This window comes from Agelaius tricolor, unplaced genomic scaffold (genome assembly GCF_023055355.1).
Source record: "Agelaius tricolor isolate 1412-34295 unplaced genomic scaffold, bAgeTri1.0.p SCAF_7, whole genome shotgun sequence".
Lineage (NCBI taxonomy): Eukaryota > Metazoa > Chordata > Aves > Passeriformes > Icteridae > Agelaius > Agelaius tricolor.
This window is the reverse complement of record NW_027269267.1, coordinates 20,970,423-20,990,468: the sequence shown is the minus strand read 5'-3', so window position 1 is coordinate 20,990,468 and position 20,046 is coordinate 20,970,423. Positions and strand designations below refer to the sequence as shown.

The 20,046-nt window shown below is 39.4% G+C and overlaps 1 protein-coding gene across 4 annotated transcripts in view; it reads left to right on the top strand.

Moving 5' to 3' along the window:
• Positions 1 to 20,046, top strand: part of TBL1X (transducin beta like 1 X-linked) — a 196,054-nt gene that overhangs the window by 104,955 nt on the left and 71,053 nt on the right. For all 4 annotated transcript variants that reach the window (XM_071430567.1, XM_071430568.1, XM_071430569.1 and 1 more), the window contains one exon: positions 1,831 to 1,938. The gene's annotated coding sequence lies outside the window, so the exon portion shown is untranslated. The remainder of the gene's footprint in view (positions 1 to 1,830; positions 1,939 to 20,046) is intronic.

Below are 20,046 nucleotides of genomic sequence, written 5' to 3'. Positions count from 1 at the left end.
TTGATTATATCATGAAATGATACTTAATGTATAGTTGTTGTGGTTTAACTTAGCTGGTAACTAAGTACCACACAGCCACTCACTCCATCCCCCTACTCACCCCAGTGGGATGGGGAGGAAAAAAGTAAAATCCATGTGTTGAAGTGAGTTTAATAATGGAAATAAGTAATTAAGAGGTAAAATCTAATACTAATTGTAATATTAATAAAGATAATAATGATTTAAAGGGAGATAACAAACCAAGAGAGAGAAATAAAGCCCAAAAAAGAGAAGTGGTGCACAGTACAATTGCTCACTGCCTGCTGATGGCTGCAGTGAGCAGCCCCTTGCAGCCAGCTCCCCTCAGTTCATACACTGGCTGTGACATTGTATGGCATGGATTGGCCACACCATGACAGCTGTCCCAGCTGTGTTCCCACCAGCTTCTTGTGCACCTGCTCACTGGGAGAGCATGGGAAACTGAAAATCCCTGACTCTGTGTGAGCACTGCTCACCTACAGCTAAAACATCACTGTGTTACTAACATTAGTGTCATTCTGAGTCTGAAATACAGCACTGTATGAGCTGCTGGGAAGAAAATGAGCTCCATCCCAGACAAAGCCAGGACAATGTGACAGTGGTCACAGGGGTTCTTGGATGAGGGAAGAGACGAGAATGTTGACTCCATGTTTCAGGAGGCTTGATTTATTATTTTATGATATATATATTACAGTATAACTATACTAAAAAGAAATAGAAGGAAAAGGTTTCATCTCAGAAGGCTAGCTCAGCATAGAATAGAAAAGAATGATAACAAAGGCAGCTCTCTCGGACTCTTTCCCAGATAGCTCGGCCTTGATTGGCCATTAATTATAAACATCCAAGATGGGCCAATCAAAAATCCACCTGATGCATTCCACAGCAGCAGATAACCATTGTTTGCATTTTGTTTCTGAGGCCTCAGCTTCTCAGAAGGGAAAAAAATCCTAAGAAAGGATTTTCACAAAAAGATGTCTACAACAGGACAATAGTTTTCAAAACTGTCAGACATTTGTGTGGAAGAGGATAATTAATTTTAAAAGTCTCCAGTGTCTATCCCATTTCACTTTACAGCGTTTAATTATTAAATGTAGACAAAAATTGAGCATAAGACTTAAGGCTTGAAACAGAAGAATGAGAAACTAGTCAATATACATGGTGCTGGAACTGCAAGGCAATAAGAAATCAGGTTTTATTCATCATGCCTGTTGGCAGGCTTGGAAAAGTCTGCAGATAGGTTTATTATTGCAGATGAATGCCAGGCTGTCTTTCATGTTTGATTTTCATAAATGCTTGCCTTCAGCCTTGCCCAAATAATATTCAAGAAGGTGACTTCTTTTGCCTACTTATTTCTTGCCCAGAGGTGATGCTCCATCAGTTTCCCACTGGAGGCTCTCTGAGGGAGCACTTTTGTGTGTCCCACTGTTCTGAGGCAGTGCACTGCTGTTCCAGTCCTGTGCTCAGCGGTGCTCTGGGTGGATTGCTTGCTGTTGTTATACTTGACCAGAGAGGCTGAAAATTGTTGAGTCAAGCTCATGGTATATTTGGATCATTCCAAGCTTCTGAAAAAGTGCAGCTTTGCAAAGTGCTCAAATGCTGTGTGTCACTGGGGACTGCCCTCACCTTTCTAATTCTTTTGGTGATGGGTGTTGGGTTCTTTCCCCTTAGAGTTTAGCTAAAGCTCCTAATCTGGGAGCTCGGACTTTGGTGAATGCCAAAATCAAAGGGGACTCCTTGTTCTTGTGTGTTGCTGAGATGATGGACACTGGTTTGATGGACACTGGTTTGATGGGTGCCTCTCTCTTGTTGCAGCCCCCTCATGTGTCAGATGTGGTGATCTCCATGGTAACTCAAACCCCCAGACTCTTGACAGCAGCCTGCGAGGAGCAGCATTCAGCAGCTCAAGGGTCTCACGACCAGGTAAGCCAAAAGGAATCACCAAATAAGAGCTCACCTCTGGGGTGCCACTCCTGTCCTGACAGGTTTTTCCTTGGTGAAGTCAGCCAGGCAGTCAGGCCCTGTGCACATAGGTGATGGTGGACTCCTACCAGTGTTGTCACTTAAGGCTGTGACAGTCCAGCTCTCTTGAGAAGATGCATTTGACAAAAAGTCTGCATTTGTTCAGGGCTGGTTTTTAAGATACAGATTGAAGAAGCAAAACAAAGAAGTACTGTACAATTCTTTAAGTGGCTTTGGTCTTAAGTAATTGCTGTGGTAGGAAATAACCCCAGAACATATCAACAGTAACACCTGTCTTGCAACTGTACCTACTCCACCATCACTACTGCCCAAGCTGCAACTTGTGGCCTGAGCAATCCTATTCTCCTACAGTGGGTCAGAGACAGCTTCTTGTTCATGTAACATTCATTGGTTCTCTGCAGCATTTTCAAATTGCTGCTATGCTCTTTCCATGTGAGTTTCTGTGCTAATAGCAGCATGTGGGGCGTTCTGGTTAACATCTTAAGATGGTTAACATCTCAAGGTACAGAATTCTTCCTCTTTTTTTGTGAATAATGGAGAAAGAGCAAGATGTTTGCCATTTTGGGAAAACAGTACAGGGACTATATAGCTATATTCACTTCTCCAGTACCACTGATGCTGTGGACTAGGGTAGTATCACTGGTCTCATGCACTTACATGTGTGGGAAGTTGATTACTGCCTTTTGTTGTCAGGCTTCACTGTTGTTTGTATTGAGTTGGTTCTGTGCCATTAAGATTGTATGTATTTTGTAAGTCTGTGGCTTCTGTGCACTGTTTTCTGGGTATTACCTGCATTGTTTCTTGCTTCCTACATAAGTCCCCTTGGCTGTAATACACTGTGCCCATCGTACAAAGAAATCCATATTATTCTGGATAACAATTTGCTGCCTTTACTGACCAGTTTGACAGTTTTTGTGCCATTACTGCCATCAACAGTATTTACTTCTGTATCGTTGATCATACTCTTAAATAGTGTTGAGTAAGTAATGGATGATTTTGTTGGAGAAATGTAGAGCACTTTTTCAATTATTATTTCCTGATAACAGCTACTTTTTCATAGGTATATCTTATTCACATCTGATGATACTGATAATAATTTCTTACTCTGAGTTTTGTGTGGCTGTAAGGTAAATGCTGCTCAAAAGTCTGTGTGTTTCATTTATGGAATATAATCTGACCAGAGTTTGTAATTTTATCAGATGATTAAATATAATTCTCTGTTATTTAGCAAATTTCTGTAAAAGGGTGTTGACTGGCGTCAGTTTTGTTCATATAATTTCCCAGTGAATTTATCCTTTGGAAGTTCAGTGGTTATTTTCCCTAAGATTAGTAATGGCATAGAGCTCTATAATTACTGAGATCATACTGCTTACCATCCTCAACCATTAGCAGAAAATGCTAGCAGTCTTACTGAATTTCTCTGGTGCTCCAAAATGTATTGAAAATTAGCATCATTGAAATGATCCTCTCACAAACATTTTGAAGACTCTTAAGGCACAAATTATTGCAGTGTACTAATTTAAAGTTGTCTTTTAACATTTGTTTTGGTTACTAACAGCCTCCTTATCCCTAAAAATGCTTTTCTTCTACTTAGAAGAAAGTATATGTTGCTTGTTTGGGGTTTTTTGTGTAGCATGTTTAAAACTTGAATCCCAAGTTGGAGGTCTTGTGCTGTTTCAGTTAGCCAGATTTTCCCATTAGAATTAATTTCATTGGGTTTTCAAGTATAATCTGTATTTCAAGCTAATTACACCCTTAACCCAGAATGGGAGTATGATTTTTTTTTGCCACAGGTTGCCTTTTCTGGGCTATTTAATCATTACCTTTGGTCCCTGGTGGCAGTGGGGAAGTGAGAGCTCTGCACATTTTTACCCTTGTACTTTCTCCCAAGTGCAATTTTTTCCCTAGTTTACTAAGCTAATGAACTTCCATGCTTGCTATTAACTAAACAGTTTCAAATACCAAATTGTAATTACACTCTGGGCCTGTGCATTTAATATGTATTCTAGCAATTAAATTTGGGAGTGCCTGATGAGTTACTACTGACTGCATGGCATTTCTACTTACTTCTCTCAGATGAATGAGATTCACAGTTCTTTTTGTGTTTCACAAACACATACTTAAGCAGAGCATCCAGTTCTCTAATACAATGTGGTGGTTTGCTGTATCTCACATTGCAAGAGTACATCCTTCTGGGGTCTTCTAGCAATTCAAGACCTTGACATCCTGAATTATCAGTAATTTTGAGGAATAATGGTGCTAATAATGTAGAGTACCATCTTCTATATCTTTGTCTGGCTCTTAGTGGGGATGTCCCCAGCAGTTAGAATGTTAACTATTGTTAACTGTTGTTGGTATGATAGGTTTGACAGTGGTAAGGTCAGCTTTATCAGGGTCATGTGGGATATGTTATGGGGATGACAGTATTTTGACTAGAAAACCTTGTAAGAAGCAAAATAAAGCAAAGAGATGAGGTGAAATTAGATGTCAAAAAATGAAAGGTTGGGGAAGTTTGAAAAAGTAGGAAAAGTAGATGTATGCACATGATGCCTAGGAAGAAACAGGTCATCTTTTCCTAGTTTTATGTTTCTTGTATGAATTAGTTACTTTGAATTTAAGAATAAAATAGATAGGATGTAGTGGAAGGTACTTCAAATGTAGCAGCATATCAACAGATTTCTGTTGTTCAAAGAGCTTGGAATAAGTGCAGTTTAGGAATATCACAAATGAAATGTGGTAGTGCAAGTTGTGACTGTTGGTAGAAGTGCAGAGGCACAGATTATTATTAAAAAGTGTTCATTATTTTTTTAAAAGTTTCCAGAACAGTATTTTTTTAAGAAAAATTCATTTGGTATGATTGAGAAGAGTGTTCCATTATCCCTAAGTTAGCATTGACATACTTTGTTTTGAGGAAATGTGTCTTCTTTTTGCATAAGAAAAACACTGCATTTTATACAAAGAAAATAAGAGAAGCTATAAACAAAAAGTTTGCTTGCAAATGCATGATTTGGAAAAGTACCATAATACCCCCATGCATACTGTTCTGTACACAGCTTTTATAATTTTTTTTACAGTTACTAATTTTTAATTTTTTTTTTTCAATTTATTTAGAGCTTCATAAGTTATATTGCACAGGTATAGGGTACAGAGACTTTCTGTATGTTAACTGAAGTTACTGTTGGCACCTGTTCCCACCAAATAATTTTATTGGTCAATTAGATTTATGGACTAGAAAATCAAGCTGCTTTCAAACAATATCCTTTATAATTCTGAGGTTTAATTAATAAACTCTCTATTGATTTTGTTTTCTAACATCGTTCCTCAAGTGCTGCCATCAAATAATACTGCACCTGAGGGTGTACACATGAACTATTCATAGAGTGGTTATTCTTAAAAGTCTAATGGCATCATAACTGTTCACTGAAATATAGTTAACTGTTGTATTAATATTTTTAAATAGGCATATTTTAAAAGAACATGAACATTCTTTAAATTTGCAGTTGTTTCATGGCTGAAGTAGAGTTTTATTTGTATATTCCCTAGTATTTCTCTTGCTACTTGGTGAGTCATGGTTAACTGGACTCTGATTTTATTAATGAAATATTGATTAGTACTTTTTGGGCTGTCAACTAAGTCAGAAAAAAAGTATATGTAGCTAGAACACGGATCCATATATTTTACATTGTGGTAGAGAGATGAAATTACTATTCCAGTCATGGCAAACTTCTGACATATTTCCTTTGAGCCTTTCTCTTACAAAGTATGGTTTTAAACTACTGCTGGTGGAATAAAATTATTGTGCTGCTTTTTTTTTTTTTTAATCTTTTGTCTTTAAAACAGCTAAGGTTTCAAGGAAGGTTTTCAATGATAGTAAAGGGGGTGCTAGCATTGCAAACAGAGGTGGCAGAATGCCTTATCCTTTGATTTTTAAACTAAGCTGGTGATTATTTAAGGCCTAGCTCAGACCTTGTAGGACTGAATTGTGATAATCCCATACTCTGCTATTTGATTTGTAGAGCACATCATGCTACCACATTCACTGTGCCAGTCACTTGAAAGTGCTAATAAGAGATATGCAAAGTAGGAAAAGGCAGTTTTTGTTGTAGTCATTAATAAGTATATATCTAGTTCAGCTGGAGTGCCAGCAGCAGTGAAAGGTTCATACCTTCATGAGCAAACGCCGTGCCACAAGGAGGGGGAGTGGAGCTGTGCCTTGCCCAAAACTGCTCCTCTGTTTGCCCAGCAAAGACTTCACACAGCTCAGCAATGCATTTTCACCCACCCCAAGTCTGCTTAACTTGTCTGGGCAGAGCTGCAGAAAAACAGCTGGGCCAGTGAATGCAGCTCGGGCTGCAGCACTCCTGGGAAGCTCAGGGCTTTGTTTCTTTGGACACTGGGCCCAAACTGAGTGTGCAGGCACTGGGCACACACTGAGTGTGCAGGCACTGGGCACACACTGAGTGTGCAGGCACTGGGCCCACACTGAGTGTGCAGGCACTGGGTACACACCGAGTGTGCAGGCACTGGGCCCACACTGAGTGTGCAGGCACTGGGCCCACACTGAGTGTGCAGGCACTGGGGACACACTGAGTGTGCAGACAATGGGTACACAAAGTGTGCAGGCCCTGGGCACACACTGAGTGTGCAGGCCCTGGGCACACACTGAGTGTGCAGGCACTGGGCACACACTGAGTGTGCAGGCACTGGGTACACAAAGTGTGCAGGCACTGGGCACATACTGAGTGTGCAGGCACTGGGTACACACTGAGTGTGCAGGCATTGGGCACACACTGAGTGTGCAGGCACTGGGCACACACTGAGTGTGCAGGCACTGGGCACACACTGAGTGTGCAGGCACTGGGTACACAAAGTGTGCAGGCACTGGGCACATACTGAGTGTGCAGGCACTGGGTACACACTGAGTGTGCAGGCATTGGGCACACACTGAGTGTGCAGGCACTGGGTACACAAAGGGTGCAGGCCCTGGGCCCACACTGAGTGTGCAGGCCCTGGGCCCACACTGAGTGTGCAGACACTGGTCACACACTGAGTGTGCAGGCACTGGGTACACACTGAGTGTGCAGGCACTGGGCACACACTGAGTGTGCAGGCACTGGGCCCACACTGAGTGTGCAGGCACTGGGGACACACTGAGTGTGCAGGCATTGGGCACACACTGAGTGTGCAGGCACTGGGGACACACTGAGTGTGCAGGCACTGGGCCCACACTGAGTGTGCAGGCACTGGGTACACACTGAGTGTGCAGGCATTGGGCACACACTGAGTGTGCAGGCACTGGGGACACACTGAGTGTGCAGGCACTGGGTACACACTGAGTGTGCAGGCACTGGGCACACACTGAGTGTGCAGGCACTGGGCACACACTGAGTGTGCAGGCACTGGGCACACACTGAGTGTGCAGGCACTGGGTACACACTGAGTGTGCAGGCACTGGGCACACACTGAGTGTGCAGACACTGGGTACACAAAGGGTGCAGGCCCTGGGTACACACTGAGTGTGCAGGCACTGGGCCCACACTGAGTGTGCAGGCCCTGGGCCCACACTGAGTGTGCAGACACTGGGCACACACTGAGTGTGTAGCACATTCTGGACACACAGTGCCTTCTGTAACCTGCCTCTTATGAGGGACTGTGTAAGTGCAGTAAATCAGCTGCTTCCCAAACACAGCTAGGACAGTTTTCCTCTGAAGACAAATAGGATTTTCTGCTTTTTAAAGGTAGAGTCAAACAAATTTTAAATTTTAATTTTATTTTAAACTGAATTCTTTTACCACATCATGGTGGAGAAATGGAATTACTACAGGCAGTCCAGTCATGCTCCTGAATAATTTGAATGTCTCATGCAGCCATTGCACATGGAAACAGGACAGGTAATATAATTGCTTTTTCAATAAGTTGTTAATTAAGCCTCAGAGATATACAGGATCTGTATTTCCATTTACATTTTTGTATGACCTTGTTCCTATCTGAACTGCTTTGATTTAATGGAAGATGAATATAATTGATGGATAAACATACTGTTATATACATAGTACATGCTAAAAATTTGTGCCCAATATACAGATTAACATCAGTTAATTTCAGAAGGAATTCCATCTTCAAGCAGCTTATGAACATTTTCACCTGATATTTTCCTGTCTAGTCATCACACTAAATGCTGCAAATAAAGAGAAATTTTTTTTTTCCTCAAAAGTTTACTTAATGTAGTGGTGAAAGTTAAGTGTAGTTCTTTGGTGTAAACTGGAGATATTTCTGGTGTAATTAATGAAAATGGATTTGCTAACATGGTCATCACTGATATTGTGTTTTTATTTACACACTGAGGTCACAGGTTCACACTTGGCTTTGTAATCAAGGACGTTGGTCCAAGCTTGATTTTTTTCACACATGTGAATACAGTGATTAGGAAAGTTGTTGTAATGGCATATTTGGAGAGTGAGTGATCACCACAGAAAAAGCTGAGGTGATTTAAGGTATCACAGAGCCCTCACCTGAGCTGCAAAAGCAGAGCACTCAAGTCCCCTGACTGTTTTAGTGCAAAGTCCATTCCCAGCCAGCTCTTACTGAAATATCTTTCAATGTCCAGGAAGTTCTAACTTTAAAGAATGCAGTGAGAGATCCGTCAGTAGCTCTGGTTCAGCTGTCAGGGACAGTGAACTCCAGGTCAGGAGCAGAGGCAAACAGCTGCAGCACACCTGGTTTTACACTGGTGCCACCATTTGTGCAGTAGGTCTCAAAATAGTCTTTTATTGACTTGCCCATAGCCTTTGAATAATCTCTGCTGAGTTCAGACCTTCACATATGAAGTGGCTAGCCAGGGTTCTGTAGTGCTGGATCTTCTAGTAAATGGTTCTGGAGATTGGGTTAATATGGATACTGGGCACCTACTCAGAGAATATTGGGGGAGCAGGGAAGGCACTCTCCCAAACATCTCTGTTGTAACAGAACAAAGTGGATTTGTGATTTTTGTTATATCTGAAATGGTTAACATTTTTTATTGGTTGCTCTGTGAGCTACAATGTGCTTTAGCAAGCATCCCAAATGTCTGTAACATGAATTGTGTTTATCGTCAACCTAAATCAGTTTAAATAAGATTAGTTCAACTGATGCATGCACAAATTAATTTTCCCTTTTATCTAACCAGCTTGCAGTCCTAATAAACAGAATAATCAATCATAGCTGCCTTCATCTATAGCATGATTGTATATCTCTGATCAAGGAAATGTAGAATAATTTCTCTCTAGTCCCTACTTAGTTCCCCCTGTAATCAAGGTTTCTGGATATAATGATTCAACTTAATCATTTTTACATTTCTTGATAGAAAAAAAAAAAATTTTTTTCTTTAGTTTGTATGTTTAAAGGAAGATTACATTCAACATTGTAAAACTGAATTTAAAAATATATATACTCTTATAAATATATATAAAAGTATATGTACACTTTTTATTACTAAATATCTTATCCTTTTAAAAGTATATGATATTTTTGTTTCTCTGCTGCACAAAAGAATGCCAGTCTGACTCAGAGAACTCTTTGTAAACACAATGGCGATGGTACCATGCTTTGAACAGTTTGTACTGTGTGCTCATCCTTTTCAGTAATAGCTGGTTTGAGGCCACTGGCATCTTTGTTACTGATTGAAGTGAGTCCAGGACTCTGGCTAGACATTTTCTCTCTTCATTGAATTATAAAGTGCCAAGCAAAACCTGAGGTTAGCTTTGTGTGAGATGCTAGAAAAAGCTGAAACAATTAAAACTTCCCTTTAGGTCACTGGCCTTCAAATAGTGCTTTAACTTTTCTGCTGCACTATTTACACTATATATCAGATGTCTTTAATATTTTAATTTTATACATATATAGTATATCACACATTTAGTAGTACTTATGTCTAGATAGGCAATTATGAAAAATACATAGTATGCAAAACATGGCATTCATTTACAGTCACATTTTACAACTTCATAGTGCAATTTTGCCTTTGGTAACCAATTCTGCCTCTTGAAACTGCAAAATGCATCAAGGAAACCTTATGTTTTCAGAGGTTTATCTCAAAATGCAAGTTCAATATGTCCCATTGAGTGCAGTTGGTAATATTAGGAAAACAGCAGTCTGTATGAAGAAATATTCCTACTGTAATAGTCATTGGCAATTTCTGGACTGCTAGTTTAGAAATACTGTTCCAGGTCAAGGTATAGCAAGGAGTTCACATTGAGATGAATCTTTTCCTCTATGTTAAAATTAGTGCATCATTATAAAAAAATAATAATTCTTTTACTGGCACAAAAGAAGGGTGAAGTACACCTTTTTGAATAAACATTATAATATGGCCTTAAACAACAGGATGTCTTCTTGCTCCTTATGTGATTCCATTCCATGAATAGAGATACTAAATATCTTTGGTCATTTAAGGCTCAATAATGTGCTTCAAAATTTAACTCAAATATAAATTAATCTCATGTTTAAAAATAAATTACATCAGGTTTTAGAACAATAACCTCATTTTGCACTTCTAGTTTCATACCTTTTTTTTTGCAAATTCTTTATTTTTTAAGTCAAAAGTTCTGCTGTGTTAAAATATAGCTAAGTCTAAACTTAGTATCTGAAATGACATGAGGTCTTTTCAGTCATGTTTTCCCAAAACATTGCCTCAAACATTTCCAGATAAATTATTTCTTTCCAATATTTTGTTTATTTCCTTCTTTTAAAGAACTCCAGGTTTATGTCAAGCTATTATCATAGCTGGATGACTGTTTTAAACAATTTGAGTTGATAAATCATTGTTTAGTAGTAAACTGGAGAAGCTGCTTTTCCTTGTAATGTATGCATGCATTTGATTTCTCTCTAGAAACTGATAGGTCTTTGTAAATTATCTGCTTAAGAGTAAGCCCAAATCTTTTGAATTTAATCTAATTAGATAATGTTTTGGAAGTCTGTTAATAGATACAGTCTTTGCAAGCTCAAAGAGTGAAAATTCTCCCCATTAAGCACGTGTTTAAAATGATGCAAAGATCATTAAAAGCAGACAAGTAACAAATACTTTATCAGTTTTTAAAATAATAACCCTAGGCCAGAGCAGCAAAAGTTAAGGAAGCAAAGCTATTTGTGGTGCCAATGTGAAAATTGTGCTCCAAGGAATGAAATCAGTGGATGCACTTGGGCCAGGGAGGTTAAGTGAAAGAGGAGGAGGGAATGGTCTGACAACCCTGGCTGGGAGTTCTAAGCCTGGGGATCCTCTGAATTTCTCTTCTCCATAGATGTTTGATTAGCTTGTGTGGCCAAAACCAAAAATGAGGGAAAAAAGTCTTGGTATTAAGCCTGCTGTTACTGCCTATTACCAGTTTTATATAAATATAAATTTGTCAGCTGTTCTTCCTATTTTTTTTCTTTATAAATTAACCATCTTTCTTTATATTAACTTTTTTCATCAAAACTGTGGTTTGGGAATTTGCAAAATCTTCTTACAGAGAGTTTCCATTTATCTTGTGGATATTATTTCAATCCTTCCCCAAAGCTTTCATGGTCCCTTGTCTCTCAGAGCGCTCCTCTTCCTTTTGTCATCTCTCCTGTAATCAGTGCATGCTCTTGCCTCGCACACAGCAGCTTGGATAAAGAGTATGTCAGCTTTGTTGGAGTCCAGCCTCTTGGCACATGTTTTCTCTGGACTCCTAAGTCTGGTTTGGGTTTGGATTTCACAGGAGAGGGAGCATTTAGAACTCATTGATAGGTAGTGGTCTGCATCATTAAGTTTTGTGTTCCTAATATTTTGACACAAGAATATTGGAGACAAATGAGATTGTGTTTGTATTGATTTAAACCGTTGTTGCTATGCAGCAGAAAAATTGTATGTCCCTTTGAAAGAGAAGGCAAAATAGGAGTGGCCTTGTTTTTACAGGGATGAAGCAAATAAAATTTCTGGTACTGTGGCAAGTCTGTTACTCCTGGAGTGGATTTGTTGATGCAATCTTTCAGGTGTATGGTTTTTGCTGTGGCTTTGTCCCAGTTGCTCGAGTTAGCTACGAAAGTGAGCCCCAGGGCTTGTTTAGATAATTGTAATAAAGCTTTTCAGTGACTCTGGAGAGAGTTTACACAGCAGGTTTTATTCACTGTGGCATTTCTTAGTCTTCTGGAAACTTGCATCATTCTCTTTACTGAACTTCTATTTTGTCTTGACTTAGAATGGGTGATTTTCCTACAGCCCTTGCAGACCCAGCAGCTCTCAGTCTCCTGTGAAGGTGTCACCTGGGAGGGCAGGTGCAGAGCTGTTTACCACAGTCAGATGTGATCGCTCTGTTCCAAATTAAATCTGCCCGGGATGGTTAGCAGGGAGCTAATCAAATCACCAGCACCACTGGATCTGCTCCCATTGCCTTATCAAAGCTCATTTAAACTGCTTTAAACTAGAACTGAGCTGATAAAACAGATAAATTCATTCATCTCTGAGCACGTTTTCCTGCTCTTGTTTTTTGTATTGTCTGAGCCTAAGAACTAGGAATAAAACAGCCTTGTACACTGTACCTTGTCATCTGAACACTTCCATTAATTTAGCCACTCTTAGTTTGGTTTTGAACAATGCAGAATAGCTTTTCATTTTCATTATGAATGAAAATAATGCCTATTTTCATATTCAGTGAAAATATTAATTATTTTCATTCATATTAACTAATATAGCAGATAAAAATTAACATTCTGCCCTTAGAATTACCTCACTTCCTTATAGGTAATAGACAATCTATTAGAAGTTGTTGGGGCATTGCTTTAAAAGCACTGTTACTTTTTTCCCCATAGTAATTAAACATTTGAAAACAACAGTCATTTCCTGTGGATGGTGTGTAATCTTTACATAATTAATTGGCTTTTCAGCCCACTATTGGAATAAAACCAGTCAATACTGTGTTCCCCCATCCCCAGTTGTATTACACCAGATCAGTACAGTGGATACTAACTAAACAGACCTGGAAGCAGAAAAGAACTGGGGGCTATTAGGAGAATTCTTATGAAACTCTTTCTTTCCCTGCACATTTGAAAAGCTGTCATTTTTAGTTTTGGTTTACTCATCAGTGATATTCAGTTGTCAATAATCCATCCTCAGTTTTGAATTGTGCTGTTGGGTCTGTGCCATCTGCAATACCTTTGATCTGGCAGCTACAGAAATTAAGCAATTGAAAGTGAAGTAGTCACTGGGACTTGATTCCTGATTTTTTTTGCAGGCATTTTTAATGCTTTTTCATTTAATTATTAAATCACTACTTAAATTAGGCCCATCAAGCTGAAACAGAGGTATAAGGAGGAGGTCAAGACTTAAAGCAAGATGTGTTTGCTTACAGATAGAACTGGATTTTGCAGAAGCCTGGGTCTTGGGAAGGGATTGACAGGGTGCCTTTTTTTTCCAAGTGAAATTACTTACCTCTTGGAGCTGGCAGGACAGTTGAAGTATTTCTGAATACATAAAGAATTGGGAGGAGGGGGAGCAATTGCAAGATGGTTTTCTGTGTGCTCTGCTTAATGGTGAACTATCTTTGGAGAGATTAAAATTGAATGTTGAGCCTATTGACACAAACTTACTCCCCTCATGTTTTAAGGGTATTTGATTACATTAAAGGCTAAATTATGGCTTTGAATTTGCATACAGATTTTGGAAAATAGTAGCATAGCTTCCAGCTGAGATATCTTTCATATATGAGTGTCTCCCCCAAATACTGGTGCTAGTGCACATGGTAACAAGGGAGTGTTTGCTGCATTTTTGACTACTAATCATAGTCCATGCTACTAAAAGACAGATCTAACTCACCTTCCCTGTGAAACAGACAAATGGTTGAGTAAGTTTTGCTCAGAGACAGATGTTTGTATGTATGGCAACAACACTGCAAAAAGGGGTATTGAAGCACTGTCCCTGCAAATTAGAGTTAATCTCAGTTTGACACACCTTCTTACTAGCAGTAATGTGCAAGAAAAAAAAAACTGCAGCAGGTTGACCTTTGGTTTCCTGAAGTCAATTTTATTCCCACTGGCTATGGCAGTAATACAATGAAGAGCTACATAAAATCCCAAGTCTGTAATACCATTTGTTCAAAAGGCTTTGCAGGCCATACAGCAAGAAGTGCAAAACCTGGCCAGTGAGGCCACAGTGCTGTATTAAATCTGCCCAGCCATGGCTGAGCTCCCCACAGTGGAGTTCTGCCATTCCATAAGTGTCCTGCAGCCTCCTGGGGTCACCTGCACTCTGGTGACAGCTGGGACACTCCAGGCTTCCAGCTTCTGGCTGTCAGGCTCCACAGGGGGTTCAGCAAGGAACAAATTGCAAGGCACATGAATACCATTATTGTACACTTGGACTTCATGATCCTAAAGGTCTTTTCCATCCTAAATGATTCTTTTATTTCACATCCTGCTTTTAGCTCCAGATCTTCTATTGCCTACATTACCTGTAAGAATTGAGTATGAATTTTTGTGTATTTTTTATGCTACAGATATTTCCAGATTTTACCATTCACTCTTTCAATGGTAGTAGTAAAAAGTGACTGCTATCAAAAGTATGATGGCAATGATCATCATATATTTTCCTTTTTAGTCTCTTTTTTTTTTTAATTTTACTGTCAGTTATCAAATTAATGCTATTTGGGGTACAGCAAGTCAAGTGTTCATTTCAGCAGATACTGTAAATGTTGCCAAGTTTAGTCAGCTGTGTCTTGGAAATAGAAAACTGCAAATTTTCAGCCACCCCAGTGTAAAGATAACCTTTATTCTGAATATCCCAAAAAACTAAGGAGAAATAATAAAGTTTTAAAAGCATGACAAAGAAATGAGAAAAGACAGAAATAGTTGTGGGATGTGACATAAGAGAGTGAGCTTAGAAAGTGGATAAACCCATTTTTTTGTGTGCTTACATGTATCCCCCTGCATCCCTCCTCTTTGTCCTTGTAAACTGTGCCTTCCTTAGAGCTGAAAGCAGTGAGGTTCTCGGGGTACCTTGGGATCCCTGACATGCCCCTGCTTCACTTGAGAGCCATAAAGTCTCATCTTTTACTTTAATAGCTCCACTGGGCTTAGTCAAGGGCTTTAATGGAAGTTCTTTGGGAAAGAGGCTTTGGCTTTCCATCTCCTGTCAGAGGGACTTGCCATATTGTGCAGCAGTTTAAAAATAACTGCTAATACCTGCAGTGAAAACAAGGAAGGTAAAAAAGGCAAGAATGTGTGTTGCTGCAGTTGGTGGGAAATGCATTATACTTTTGGCACTTCATTCTCATCTACTAAGGCAGTGCTTCAGCTCTTATTTTGTTGCTTTTCTGGAAGATGAACCGAGGGAATACGGAGATAAGCAATTGTAAGGGGAATTTTTGGTTGTCTAAGCATATGCACAAATTAGATTTTCCCTCCCCTGCTTCTTCTGGCTATCTGCCAATTAATAATATGAATTAGCAGGATCTGGAAGGTTGTGAGTGTGACGAAATTCAATCAACCTTGAATTCGAAGTCAAGGCTGTTGTTTTTTTTTATTAAGAAGATGAAATGTCTTGAAGAGAATTTTGAAAATGAGGATATGTGTACTTTGATAAAGTTTGTTCTATCATTTTGGGATTTTGTTTCATTTTTTCTGTGTGTTTTGTCCAGCTTATTACCACAAAACACTGGTAAGATCAGTGAATCCTAAGTGAACTATTCTAAAGCAGTTTACAGTGAGATCTAAGTAAAAAGATTGAGTTGTATTTCCCAAGGTTGCAGAGTTGGAATTGACAATCAAATGTAATCTTAGGGAGTCAGTCTTCAGCCTAAACTGTAGTTTTTATCATTATTTTGAATTACAAAACACGCTTCATCAAGACAATATGAAACAAGTTTGAAATATTTTCTATTTTTTTCAATGCTCAAAGGACAGTCTTATTTACAATTTCCAGTGCTGCAGCTGTTTTTCTTAGCACAAAAATGGCTTAGATAGTGTGCAACACCAAACATATGACTTGGTAGCAAAAGATAATATCTCTGGATAAGACTGGTTTTTTCTACAGGTACTGGTGGCTTCTTATGAAATTTTGTTATATTCCAAGCTTTTAAGGCAAGATGAATTGTGTAGGACATGAAAACAAGTATGTTTCTGTTCAACAGATTTTTAATAGGTAACTACAACACAGACTTTAACAAGTAATTGCTCTCTGAATTTACTGTGAATTTCATTTACTGCCTGACTCACTTGTGTGGTCAAACTACATTATTTAATGTAAGAGTGATTGTAAAACCCATGTGAATTTTTTTCTAAAAAAGGATTTCTCTTTACCTAAGTACAGAAAAATAATTTAGTGCATGTAGATCTCTTAATATATCATTCAGTTTTTTTCTTTAACTATTAGATACAACTTACACCTGCATTGCTGCCTGTGCACCACCTTCACACTTGAGCAGAGACATTTTTAGTGGCAGGAGTAGTGCTGTAGTGGGCAGAGCCATGGCAGGAGTCCTCAGGGCTGCCTAGCTTACCTAGGGCTGACTGAAGCTGATAAAATGCATCTTTCCAGATGTAAATCAAGCTTACAAAACAAACCTGCAGTTGAACCACACTTCAGAATCAGGCATCCTGATCTGTATGATACACGTTTGGTTCTGTCCATTGGTGCTGTTTACAGTAAGGTAGCGAGCACCTCATGTGGTGTTCAGACTCGGCAGCTGAGGAGTGACACCAGGGGCCCCAGGGATGCCAATCCTCACCCAGAAGAGACTTGTCACAGCTCCCTGTCCTGGCCCAGCCTGCACCAATGTCCATCCCTGCCCAAAGCAGGGCAGAGCTGAGGAGGAGGAGCAAAGTTCTGCAGTGAGGCTCCCACAGCGAGCACATACCTGGGGACTTCATTCTGCCTTCAGCCCTGGTCCCTGTAGCTAAGCCAACCAAAACAAACGGGTCTGTGCTTCCAGGAATAGTTTACAGGCACACTTCAGCTATCCAAAAGTGGCATTTTCTCTTTTAGTATGTTATGGAGCATTTATTTTCTTTGGTTGTGAGGTCAGAGAGATTAATGTGTGACTGTATCAAATACCAGATGTACTTTTAAAACCGTGGAGAGTTTTGAACACAGTGAAGGACAATGTCAATTCCCTGTCAAAGTATAGACCAAGTAGTTTAATAGTGGAAGATGTAATTTGGACTTCAGACAGAGCAGTTTTCCCATGAGTCCCTTACAGAGACAGAAAACAATGTTCTTTAGTGAATTTTGCTATAGCACTGTACTAAAGTTATAAAGTTGTTCCAAGGGAGAGAAGAAAGGTATGTTGCATCTTTTTTGTGTGTGTCCCATGGCTTTTTGTGTCACATTTTGCTGTATTTGCAGCTCCATAAAATGTTTCTCGTCTTCCATATATAAAAGTATTTGAAACCAGCATGCCATTCATCATCAACAACAACCTCTCTTTAAGTTGTTGTAAGTTGATGTAATGTCCAGAGCAGGAGCAGAATATGAAAACCAGCCTAGCAAGTTCCTGGAATAGCTGTTGTACAGAAGTTGTATTTGCTGCCTTAGTTACAAGTCCAAGTCCTCAGGCATTTTCTGTCATGTGCCAGTGCCCTGGCTGATGTGGAGCTTGGTTTCAGTTATGGCCTGGAGCTACACAGTAATGAGCCAAACAGGGCAGTTGGAGTACCAAGGGCACCTCAGGTTCTTTCCCAATCTGATATTCTTGGGTAGATAAACTCTTTCCTTCTGTACCATGGGCTTCACCTTCTCTGTGGTCTCCCAGACTACAGCTGTGCTTTGCTGTACTTTACTGTGGAAGGCTTCAAGCATCTTTGCAGTGTCAAAATTGTTTCTTTGCATCTTCTAACACCATGTACGTCCACTTACATGAATTGCTGTACGGGTGGTAAGTTACCCATTTTGCTAAGCAGCAATCTCTATGAATAACTGGTTATCCTCAAAAACAAATGTAATTCATGGTTTCTGTTGGCTTTCCTAGAGGTATTTGATTGTTTTGTTTCAGTCAGGTAGTTTTAATAATGCTGAGGTCTAATATTTGAGTGTGGACCTTTTTCTTACTACTTCCAAGACTATGTGATGGCAACCTCAAGGGAATTTTTTGGAAGCATTTATTCAGATGCTGCCTGTCAATAGTATCTCCAGCATAATTTCAGAAAAGGGTGATAATGGCTGAGTGTTTGCTGTCAAAATAGAGCTGGGGTCAAAAGTACTATTCAACTCCTGAATGCAAATGCCTTGTCACATTTCCCTTCGGAAGCAGCAGATAACTAGACCGAAGTGAAACTGAAGACAGTGTGTTTTTTATGACACAAATTGTACTCCTGCCAATGACAAATTTCAAGGTACATTGGGAAAATGAAGTGCTGCAGTGCTAGCTGAAGTGAATGCCATAACTATGAATAGATATACCCATGTGTAGGACACAGCCCCTACCTCTGTGTACTTGGAGAAAACAGTTTCACATGCACCAAGGTCGACAGAGTGGTTGTATCCTGCGAAGCTCATGTCATGCATGAAAGTACATAAAGACCATCTGGGAATGATAAAAATAGCCTGTCCTGGCTGGATGATTTGTGTGGTGGCCAAGGACTTATACGCTCATTCAGGAAACGGCAAAACAATGTCAAACTTGTTGGGAAATAACCAGGCTTATTTTCATCCTTGGGAATGGCCTGGTATCTCATGGAACGAAATACACAAGGAGACCTTCAGCCACATGGTGTCTGAATACCCTGAAGGAGTCCGTGTGAACCGAAGTGGTTCAGTGCAAGCAGTGGGAAATGTTAAGATTATTCTTAATATTTTAAGATTTCAGGTTTGGTGTATCTGAGGAAGACTGAGAGCAATAATAGAATTTAACTCATATCTAATTTTTTTTAAAGTTTTTATACTTTTAAACTGGCTTTTTTAAAGTTTTTATATGAGGTTATATCAATTTATCATTTATCAAATAAAATCTGACCACAAGCTGGTCAGCCTTATTCAGCTATCTCCAAGTGGTTTATATAATGATCTTGTGTGAAGATCGTTTATAAAGCAGGACTGAAATTTTTTAATTGACCTACAGGAACGCAAGACATACATCTTAAATCTGGGTAACATTGACCAGACTGTTTTTTTAAGCTCAGTCTTGGCAGGATGATTCTAAACTAACAGACAATATCTATAAACAGTGAAACTCAATTTCAGCCTTTCTGTGAAGTAGAAGAAATAGAGATATTAGTGATGACTGTTTTTCTGATGAGTATTTAATGTGTCACAGGTGTCACAATAGCAGCTTCTGAGCACAGTTTTAATGGGGATATCATACCTAAATGACTTCTGTAGAAGCCCTTAACCTGAACACTGTAACCTGTGACAAGTCTATCTCCTGGTTTTTATTGTTAATGGATATGCTGGATAAAGCTGTGTTCTGCAGCCACATCAGGCAGTCCAGGCACTATTTTGAATGCTGTTAGGAACTCTAGGAGATGCTATTAAGAGAATAGCTGTAAACCTGGCCTGGTTTAACATTGAGCATCTAATTATTGCCATACATTTCAAAACTGCCATTTTACATTGAAGACAATGTAATGGTCTGAAGGACATGGATGTGTTTCTGTTAAATGGATTGTGAGTCCTCTAATGGCTTGTTCTGTCACTTACTTATATTACCTGCCAGCAGAGTGGTATGTACAGACAGGGAATTCTGCTGTGCCCCATTAATTGAGCAAAAACTAACTAACAGTTGTGTTTTCTTTCACACTTCTGGCTAAACTTGGATTGAGATTGGAGATTTAAAAGGGCTGGGCCTTTGTGTCCCCAGTGCCTGCACTAGCAAATTTTGTTTGTTAACCTATGCCAGACTCAGCCAAAATTTAATCTGATCTGTGGGAAATAGGAACAGCTGTAGACTTCAGAGGGAATTTGATTTCTGAATTAACCCAAGATTTGAGATGTACTCACAGCTCTGTGGTCTCCTGTTTGTTTGGTTTTTTTTTTTTCATTATTATAATTGTATAAAGAGGAATGATGCACTTCTTTTGAATGTGGAAAAACATACAGGATATAGTTGGTACCATGAGAAACTT